Source organism: Aegilops tauschii, chromosome 1, assembly GCF_002575655.3.
Source record: "Aegilops tauschii subsp. strangulata cultivar AL8/78 chromosome 1, Aet v6.0, whole genome shotgun sequence".
In the NCBI taxonomy this organism is placed as follows: Eukaryota; Viridiplantae; Streptophyta; class Magnoliopsida; order Poales; family Poaceae; genus Aegilops; species Aegilops tauschii.
Genome location: NC_053035.3, coordinates 118,523,248 through 118,534,246, shown reverse-complemented (window position 1 = coordinate 118,534,246; position 10,999 = coordinate 118,523,248). Strand labels below are relative to the sequence as shown.

General features: G+C 44.7%; 1 long non-coding RNA gene across 1 annotated transcript; it reads left to right on the top strand.

Moving 5' to 3' along the window:
- Positions 1-7,091: 7,091 nt before the first annotated feature.
- LOC109739257 (uncharacterized) lies at positions 7,092-10,871 on the top strand. Its single transcript, XR_005769378.3, has 6 exons — positions 7,092-7,728; positions 7,803-8,171; positions 8,256-8,324; positions 9,092-9,358; positions 10,235-10,303; positions 10,760-10,871. It is a non-coding gene; the product is annotated as an uncharacterized lncRNA (long non-coding RNA).
- The last annotated feature ends 128 nt before the right edge of the window (positions 10,872-10,999 follow it).

The following is a 10,999-nucleotide window of genomic DNA, read 5'->3' as shown; positions in this document are numbered from 1 at the left end:
TTTGAGGGAAAAGAGAGAGGAGATCTAGATCCACATTTCCACCAATCACTTTCTCCTCTATGTGAGGGGAACCCCTTGGATCTAGATCTTGGAGTTCTTGGTGTTCTCCTTCTTGTTCTTCCTCTCATTTCCTCCCTAGCATTAGTTGCTTCGATGGGATTTGAGAGAGAAGGACTTGGGCACTCCGTGTGCCCTTGCCATTGCATTTGGTGCATCGGTTTGAGTTCTCCACGATGATACGTGGAAGTTACAAGTTGAGAAGCTTATTACTCTTGGGTGCTTGGTACCCTTGAGCTTGTTCCTCTTGGGTGCTTGGGCGCCCTAGACGGTTGGTGGTGTTCGGAGCTCAATCATTGTGGTGTAAAGCTCCGGGCAAGCGTCGAGGTCTCCAATTAGGTTGTGGAGATCGCCCCGAGCAATTTGACGGGTTCCGGTGACCGCCCCCAAGGGTTGCCAAAGTGTACGGGTTCGGTGACCGCCCCCAAGGGTTGCCATTTGTACGGGTTCGGTGACCGCCCTCAAGGGTCCCTTAGTGGAATCACGGCATCTTGCATTGTGCGAGGGCGTGAGGAGATTACGATGGCCCTAGTGGCTTCTTGGGGAGCATTGTGCCTCCACACCGATCCAAACGGAGATTAGCATCCGCAAGGGTGTGAACTTCGGGATACATCGTCGTCTCCGCGTGCCTCGGTTATCTCTTACCCGAGCCCTTTACTTATGCACTTTACTTTGTGATAGCCATATTGTTTCTTGTCATATATCTTGCTATCACCTAAGTAGTTTTTCTTGCTTAGCATAAGTTGTTGGTGCACATAGGTGAGCCTAGTTGTTGTAGGTTTTGTGCTTGACAAATTAACCGCTAGGTTTATTCCGCATTTGTTCAAGCCTCAACAGTAATTATTTTAAAGCGCCTATTCACCCCCCTCTAGGCGACATCCACGATCTTTCAACTGGGATCAAGCACCGTGAGATCGAACCCACTACAAAGCACCTCTTCCCATTGCAAGATAAATAGATCAAGTTGGCCAAACAAAACCTAAATATCGGAGAAGAAATACGAGGCTATAAGCAATTATGCATAAAAGAGATCAAAGAAACTCAAATACTTTCATGGATATAAAAAGATAGATCTGATCATAAACTCAAAGTTCATCGATCCCAACAAACACACCGCAAAAGAGTTACATCATATGGATCTCCAAGAGACCATTTTATTGAGAATTCAGCGAGAGAGAGGAAGCCATCTAGCTACTAATTACGGACCCAAAGGTCTACAAAGAACTACTCACGCATCATCAGAGAGGCACCAATGGAGGTGGTGAACCCCGTCTGAGATGGTGTCTAGATTGGATCTGGTGGTTCTGGACTCTGCGGCGGCTGGAATTGATTTTCATCAATTGCTTTAGGGTTTATGGAATATTGGGGTATTTATAGGGCAAAGAGGCGATCCGGGGGGCACCCGAGGTGGGCACAGGTTGTGCTCTCCTAGGAGCACCCCCAGGCATAGCCAGGGCCCATTATGTGTCTTCTGGTCCAAAAAAAATCTCCGTAAAGTTTTGTTGCATTTGGACTCCGTTTGGTATTGATTTCCTGCGATGTGAAAAACATGTAGAAAACAACAACTAGCACTTGGCACTATGTCAATAGGTTAGTATCAAAAAATGATATAAAATGACTATAAAATGATTATAAAACATCCAAGATTGATAATATAACAGCATGGAACAATAAAAAATTATAGATACGTGTGACGCCCCCGATTCAACCGTACACTAATCATACACGCAAATGTGTACGATCAAGATTAGGGACCCACGGGAAGATATCACAACGCAACTCTAAAAGTAAAAAAAAGTCATACAAGCATCATAATACAAGGCAGGGGCCTCGAGGGCTCGAATACTAGTGCTCGATCATAGACGAGTCAGCGGAAGCAACAATATCTGAGTACAGACATAAGTTAAACAAGTTTGCCTTAAGAAGGCTAGCACAAACTGGGATACAGATCGAAAGAGGCGCAGGCCTCCTGCCTGGGATCCTCCTAAACTAGTCCTGGTCGTCGTCAGTGGCCTGCACGTAGTAGTAGGCACCTCCAGTGTAGTAGGAGTCATCGTCGACGGTGGCGTCAGGCTCCTGGGCTCCAGCATCTGGTTGCGACAACCGAGAGGAAAGGAAAGGGGGAAAAGAGGGAGAAAAGCAACCGTGAGTACTCATCCAAAGTACTCGCAAGCAAGGATCTATGCTACATATGCATGGGTATCTGTGTAAAGGGGCAATATCGGTGGACTGAACTGCAGAATGCCAGAATAAGAGGGGGATAGCTAGTCCTGTCGAAGACTACGCTTCTGGCAGCCTCCATCTTGCAGCATGTAAAAGAGAGTAGATGGTAAGTTCACCAAGTATCATCGCATAGCATAATCCTACCCGTCGATCCTCCCCTCGTCGCCCTGTGCGAGAGCGATCACCGGGTTATATCTGGCACTTGGAAGGGTGTGTTTTATTAAGTATCCGGTTCTAGTTGTCATAAGGTCAAGGTACAACTCCAAGTCGTCCTGTTACCGAAGATCACGGCTATTCGAATAGATAAACTTCCCTGCAGGGGTGCACCACATTACCCGACACGCTCGATCCCCTTTGGCCGGACACACTTTCCTGGGTCATGCCCAGCCTTGGAAGATCAACACGTCGCAGCCCTACCTAGGCACAACAGAGAGGTCAGCACGTCGGTCTAAATCCTATGGTGCAGGGGTCTGGGCCCATCACCCATTGCACACCTGCATGTTGCGAGGGCGGCCGGAAGCAGACCTAGCCCCTTAATACAAGCGCAGGCTTACAGTCCAATCCGGCGCACGCCGCTCAGTCACTGACGTCACGAAGGCTTTGGCTGATACCACGACACCGGTTGCCCATATCTTGTCCCACGTGGTGGTTAGTGCGTATAAGGTCAATGACCCAACTCAGATCAAATACCAAGATCTCGTTAAGCGTGTTATTATGAAGTAACCGCGGACGCCGACCAGGGCCAGGCCCACCTCTCTCCTAGGTGGTCCCAACCTGCCCTGTCGCTCCGCCACAAAGTAACAGTCGGGGGCCTTCGGGAACCCAGGCCCACCTCTACCGGGATGGAGCCACCTGTCCTTCCAGCCCCCCACATCAGAATCACTTGCGGGTACTCTACGAGCCGACCCGACTTTAGCCACCACATGTATCATATAATATGTATGGTAGTATATACCCGTGACCACCTCCCGAGTGATCACGGCCCGGTAGTATAGCATGGCAGACGGACAAGAATGTAGGGCCATTGATGGAATACTAGCATCCTATACTAAGCATGTAGGATTGCAGGTAAAGGTAACAACAGTAGTAGCAAGGACAGGCTATGCATCATGATAGGATTAACGGAAAGCAGTAACATGCTACACAACTCTAATGCAAGCAGTAGAGAGAAGAATAGGCGATATCTGGTGATCAAGGGGGGGGGCTTGCCTGGTTGCTCTGGCAAGTAGGAGGGGTCGTCAACACCGTAGTCGTACTGGGTAGCAGCGGCGTCGGTCTCGATGTCTAGCGAGAGAAGAGTGGGAAGAAACAATAAATATAATGCAAACATATGCATGACGATGCATGACATGACAATGAGCATTGCTAGGTGTGCCCTAACGCGGTAGTAGGTGATACCGGCGAAGGGGGGAAACATCCGGGAAAGTATTCCCGGTGTTTCGTGTTTTCAGACAGATGAACCGGAGGTGAAATGTTGCATGTTTGCTATGCTAGGGATGTGCGGCAGAAGACACTACAAGAAATATGTCAACTAGTGACCTTCTGTCAGTGACCCTGGAAGAATTGGTCATAGATCTATGACCATTTCAGACCAATTGGTCAAAAGCTGTTCAGGGGGCTCGAAACCCTAAACTATAACGACTATTTTGGTCAGAAAGGTCGTAATTTCCTTACACGAAATGGTCATAAAGCAGATAGCACTGGTCCGATGCCTTATTTCTAGCTGATCATGACCAATATAGATGGTCATAACCTTGTAAATTGTGGTGGGTTGCTATGACTAGGCGCCACCTCATCAGTTTTGCCTATGTGTCATGTCCATGTGGCAGTTTTTGCCCTAGGTTGTGAAGCAACCTATATTTCTGTCATTCCCAAAATTCCCAAAAAAATCTCAAAAATTCTTTGGGTCATATCTTCGTCAAATATGTAAAAAACCATCCTTGCCTAGTTCAAAAATAATTCAAAAATATTCATTTTCCTATTCCGTTCAGAAAAACATTTTATGAAGGAAGTACCACTTTGGCATGTCCAAATGGTATCCATTTTCTACAGTGCTTTCCTATGCCCAAATAACCATCCTCCACCAAATGCCAGCTCAATCCCTTCATTATTTTGAGCCCAGCTTCAACATTTGTATTTATGTCCAGTGTGGTACTTTGCAAAGCAAGTACCACCTAGGCTCCTCCTTTTGAGCTAAAAATTTGTGAAGACGGTCTTCTTAGTAACTGATCATCCTCAGCCAAAACTCACGGCCATTAGCCATGTGCATTTCCCGTACCACTAATCAAACACTTGGCTGCTTATTCATGTTTGAGCATCGATCCGTCTCCTCGTGAGAATCTTATGTTGTGATTTTCTTCCTAGCACCTACCTGGGGAGTGCCCAACCCACTAGACATGCCTAGGCCGCCCAGAACACATGGCAACGCCACGGTCACGCGGTGACCACGCGGCGGGCATGCGAGTTTACGCGCTCTAGAGTTGGGGCCCTCGGCCAGTGTCCAAACCTCGACGTATCGCCACCAAACCATGTATTTATGATTAAATAGGTACTTATGTAACTAGAAATGATTTTTGGAAAAAATAAATAGCAAATTATGAGGCAGCTGCAGTTCAAATTTGACCCGCTTCCTACTGAATCAGCAGGAATTTGTCTTTTTCACCAGAGGTGGATCAAAACTTTTGACACCCAACCATTTTGTCAATTGTGCGTTAAATATGTCCTAGTATTTTAGAAAATTGATTTGGTCCAATTTTGCAACAAATATATGGTAGGTCCTTCACAAAAAAACTCATTTCAGGCACTCGGAAAATGGAAAATGATTTTTCCGTTCAAAGAAAATGAAAACTCCCTTATGCAACATTGTTTGGAATTCCAAGATGCACCCTCGTGCACAATATGAGATCATTTGAACAAACTATGCCATTAATGTGGCCATAAGATTGATCATTTGGCTTGAAAGTCATGAATCTTCACGCATGATAGCTCATTTCTGAGAACACTTTTCTTAAAATAATTGCCGTATTACAAGTTTATTATTTTTCCTGGAAACTTGGTCACATATAATGACACAATGCGAAGGTTTTCCAATTTTTTATTTTTTTATTTTTTATGCCCGTTTCAAAATGCGGTCAAAACGGCGGGCTTGACCGTTCCTAGCTAGTGGTTGAATCTTGAATTTTTTTGGTGTTTCTCTGATAAAATAGATACTTATGTACCTAGAAATGATTTTTGGAAAAAATAAAGAGCAAACTACGAGGTAGCTACAGTTAAAATTTGACCCGCTTCCAGCTGAATCGGCGGAAATTTGTCTTTTTCACAAGAGGTGGATCAAAACTTTTTACACCCAACCATTTGGTCCATTGTGAATTAAATATGTCCTAGTATTTTATAAAATTGACTTGATACAATTTTGCAACAAATATATGGTAGGTCCTTCACAAAAAAAAACTCATTTCAGGCACTCGGAAAATGGAAAATGATTTTTCCGTGCAAAGAAAATGAAAACTCCCTTAGGCAACATTGTTTGGAATTCCAAGATGCACCCTTGTGCACAATATGAGATCATTTGAACAAAATATGCCATGAATGTGGCCATAAGATTGATCATTTGGCTTGAAAGTCATGAATCTTCACGCATGATAGCTCATTTCTGAGAACACTTTTTTAAAATAATTGCCGTATTACAAGTTTATTATTTTTCCTGGAAACTTGGTCACATATAATGACACAATGCGAAGGTTTTCCAATTTTTTGATTTTTTTAAAAAAAATTATGCCCGTTTCAAAATGCGGTCAAACCGGCGGGCTTGACCGTTCCTAGCTAGTGGTTGAATCTTAATTTTTTTTGGTGTTTCTCTGATAAAATAGATACTTATGTACCTAGAAATGATTTTTGGAAAAAATAAAGAGCAAACTACGAGGTAGCTACAGTTCAAATTTGACCCGCTTCCAACTGAATCGGCGGAAATTTGTCTTTTTCACGAGAGGTGGATCAAAACTTTTTACACCCAACCATTTGGTCAATTGTGCATTAAATATGTCCTAGTATTTTAGAAAATTGACTTGGTACAATTTTGCAACAAATATATGGTAGGTCCTTCACAAAAAAACTCATTTTGGGCACTCAGAAAATGGAAAATGAATTTTTCGTCCAAAGAAAATGAAAACTTCCTTAAGCAACATTGTTTTTCATTCCAATATGCACCCTTGTGCACAATATGAGATCATTTGAACAAACTATGCCATGAATGTGGCCATAAGATTGATCATTTGCCTTGAAATCCATGAATCTTCACACGTGATAGCTCATTTCTGAGAACACTTTTTAAAAATAAGTACCGTATTACAAGTTTATTATCTTTTCTGGCAACTTGGTCACATGTAATGACACAATGCGGAGGTTTTCCAATTTTTTGATTTTTTTTGAATTTTTCATGCCCGTTTCAAAATGTGGTCAAAACCACGGGCATGACCGTTCCTAGCTACTAGTTGAATCTTGGAATTTTTTGTGTGTTTCTCTGATTAAATAGATACTTATGTACCTAGAAATAATTTTTGGAAAAAATAAAGAGTAAACTATGAGGCAGCTGCAGTTCAAATTTGACCCACTTCCTGCTAAATCGGCGGAAACTTATCTTTTTCATGATAGGTCCACAATATTCATTCATTTTAACAAACTATACATGGTTAATATGTTGAATGTTTGCCCTAAATAAGAGGATAAAAACTATAAGAAAAACATAAGCTGAATTCTGATTGGTGGAATCCGTTGTGGCATGGATCGATGAAGTGGCAAACATCCATCCATCCGTCCATCCATACATCCATCCATCCGTCCATCCAACCCGCTGCAGCCTCTCTCTCACACGCGCGTGAACCCTAGCCGATCTAGATCCCTTCCCGCCCCCACTCCTCTCCCCCGATCCAGATCCCTCCGCCGCCGCCCCGTCCTCCCCTTCCTTCCGCCTCCCACCTCTCCCCTCGCCTCCGCCACCCACCTCTCCCCTCGCCGCCGGTCTACAGCTGTCTGCACCCTCCCCTCCCCACCACTCATCACAAGACAAGAGAAGAAGAAAGGGAGGGAGCTCTATCACCGGCGGCCATGGCACGCCTCTTCCCCGTCCCAGATCAGATCCAGCACGCCCCCAACCGCATCCACAACCCACGTCGCCGCGGCTCCCAATCCCTCCCATGCAGCCGCCGCGGATGCCTCCTGGACCGCCACCTCAAAGGGACGACGACGGCGACTAGGACGTCTTCCTCCCCCAGCGACGGCGACGTTCTTCGCCACCGCCGTGGTCGGGCTGCGGCGACCAGCAGAGGAACTCCTCCGGCAGAGGGGGAGTCCTCCCTTGCTTCCTTGTCCACCACGAAGCACGCACAGGCAGGGGAGGAGCCGCGCCATCCAACCTCCACTGCCGCCCGAAGCCAACAAATCATCTGACGCGTGAGTGCCTTCTCTCCTTCTCCCTCCTCTGCTTCTTCCTTCTTCCCCCGAACTGATGCGTGATGTGCACGCAGAGGCAGTTGAAGGGGCTAGGCCATGGAGAGGCTGCAGGGCCATGGACATGCCGGAGAGGAGGACATTCTTGGCCGATGTAGAAGCTGCGGGAGAGGAGAGCAGTTTCAGTCATGCAGCCCTCCTCCCCTCCCCTTATCTTCTTCTTCTGGATTTGTTCTGATCCGTGCGTTTGGTTTGTGCAGGCCATCACCAAGCTGCTGCCGGTGTGCCCGCCAAGGTGCCTAATTTGGGCAGCTCGACAGCGGCAAGCAACCCCAGCCCGCTCCACCGAGCGCACCAAGGTGCCTGATTTGGCACCTCGACGACGACGAGCAATCCCACCCTTCTCCACCGAGCCCACCAAGGTGCCTGATTTGGCAGCTATGGAGGTTCAACACTATGCCCTTGTTCATCCATCTTCCCCTTGTCTTCTAATTCTGTAGTATTTGTTCATGGAGGTGCGGTTTGTGCAGGCCATCACCAAGGTCCTGCGAGTTTGAAGGAGCAGAAGGTCCAAGGGCCTGCCCACCAAGGCCGCCAATGTGGTGACTCCCCTCTCTCCCACTCTGTTGGTCCGTTTCCATCAAGTATTGCATTAGATGTTACTGATTTATTATGTCAAAGTGAATGTGATTTGGTCAAAAAATAAATAATAATCATGTCATACTGAATGTTGCTCTATGTGCACTCTGAAAACACCATGTACCAACGGATACAAAACCACAATTAGCCTCTCTTTATGCATAGTTCTGATGTTGAGCGTGTTCTGGGTAAAAAAAAGTATGGCATCAGACAAGTATTGCATTGCTTGTACTTGCATGTTTGCAGCCACGTATCAAAATACATGAGAGTTTTGGATTTTTTTTAGGAACAGGAACAAGTTCTGTCTTCTGCTATCTTCTTAACCGATAGAAAGTATAAGGCCGTGTGCAATACTATTAATTCTTCCTCTTCGGGTAAATAAATAGATTACATCAGCGAGAGGATGAAGAGAGATGCAGACTAACAACAACAGCACCATCTGTTGAAATTTGAGTTGAAAACTAAATGGGCGAGTGTGAGATTTACACTTGCTGACCTGTCCCGTCCTCTCCACTTTTGGATGATGGCAAAGTTCAAAACTCATGTTCACTTTGCAGGAATGGGATCTGTGTTATATTGTACCCACTTCTTTTAATTGTTATGATGATGAATAGTCCAGTCCATGAACTATGTGACAAATGCCTGATTCCATATTGCTCTCCATGCCCTCTATTTTTTTGCGTTTCATGCAAGGCTGAATTCTTCTTGTAAACTACTACCTATGCAGCCCAACTAAAGAGAGGAAGCTCACCAGCGAGTTGATTTTGAATGTCGGCCACTACAACTGAGTGATAGGAGGAGGTCCAGTAGCAGCCGCAGCTCAGGTTCCTCCCTCTCTTAAGGAGGTCCAGCAGTAGCAACAACTCAACTCCAGTGGCCTGGCTTCGCAGGCCCTCCTCCCGCACGTAAATCAGCGTTGTCCCGTGTCCGACCTCACAGCCTCCGAGTCCATGCTCGCCGTCACCAACTACCCAGAGCCCACCCTCCTCTCAAGGTGAGGTCAGCCAGATCACCTCCTCCTCTCTTCAAATCTCAGCTCTTCTGTTGTGTGTGATTTTGGGATGCCGTTGATGCCGAGATGCTCTCAGCTATATTGTTCATCACCGAGTCTTGATGTGTCGTGTAAATTTTGCCCATTGTGCCGTCTTTCCCCGACCTCTACAGAATTTGCCATGTCCCTCCGTACTTAGTTATTGTGCTATGCCGAGCTGTCTGCAAGCGTCAAAACAGGAAACAATTGAAGTTCTGTTGTGCTCAAAATTTATTTATTTTTAATTACTTATGTGGTTGAACAGTGTAAAAACGAAATTATCTAACAAAAGGATGTGATTTAAGTTCAGGGACGTCGTAGACTTCACACTAGTTAACACATGAAAGAAGCCCAAAGTAAGTTTATTTCCACTGCAGTCCAATCAATAAGCCTGTTTCTGGAGATGCTTAAGCTCAAAAGAAGTAATCATTGATGTCTTTGTCTTTAGTGGAGGTTATGTTTCTTTAAATGTTTGCTAGCTAGTCATTCATTCTTCAGTCCATGGACTATGTAGGCTTGTGTTTTAGCTACTGCCACTTTGAGCTGTTGTAGGCTTGTAGTTATCAATTGCAGCTGGGCTTATATATTGTATGGGTTTAATTCAGGTTTGAGGACAGTTACTAGTTTGTAGGATGTTATAGGAATGGACAGTTTCATGTAAGGGTAATTGAATTGTAAGAGTTCATTCTGTATGTATGAGAGTCCTTATATAACAACTGGATAGCACAAACCTTGTCTATTTTTACGTCTAGTCCTTTCATGCATGCTCTCTCTCACATCTGTTGAAATGTACTTAACGGCTCACCACACCCCCTGATTACATGGTGCTTTTTCTGGCAGCAACAATGCAGGGGTGATGGCTACACCTTTCTCCCTCAAAGGATGGCAAGATTGCAACCAACCATGTCGGTATGGCTACAAACTCACATCTACCTTTTACTAGCTGATGATGAACCATTTACATACCCTGATTACATCTCTTCCATAGGGAGATAGATCAATCCTTCACTTGTTATTGTGTCATTTGCTGATTACTTCTTCTATTAATCGCCTAGTGCTCTTGTTAGTGAGATTCATCTAGTATTTTTTTTGCAAAGCACGAAATGGTTTTGAGTAGTTGATCATTGCCTGATGGAACCTTCATGTCGTTAGCTTGCACTACAGTAACCAGATGCAATCCATTTTTATTAAATGCATTCTGGTTAGGATTTTGTCGCGGCTGTTCTGTTTCCTATAGATCTAGATCTGGTCACTACTGAAATTTCATTCTAGGACTTCATCATGTGATTATTAGTTATTTTTAACCAATGCTAGTCCTAGCATGTGTACACTCTAATCTCTAATGATGTTTGTCTTTGTGTTCAGGAGCTCGAGGTCTACAAAATTTGAAGTTCGAAACCATATAGCTCTACTCAGCAAAGAGTCGTCTCTTCTGTTTGATTGTAATAGAATGTAAATATTGTAATATTGTAATAGTAGGCATATCTGGGTTGTAATAACTATGTACAGATTGTAGTAGACTTAGTTAGTGTTATTTGATGTACTACATCTCTACTGTTCCATTTGAAATATTGATTATGTATGTGATTTGAAAACGTGTGGAAT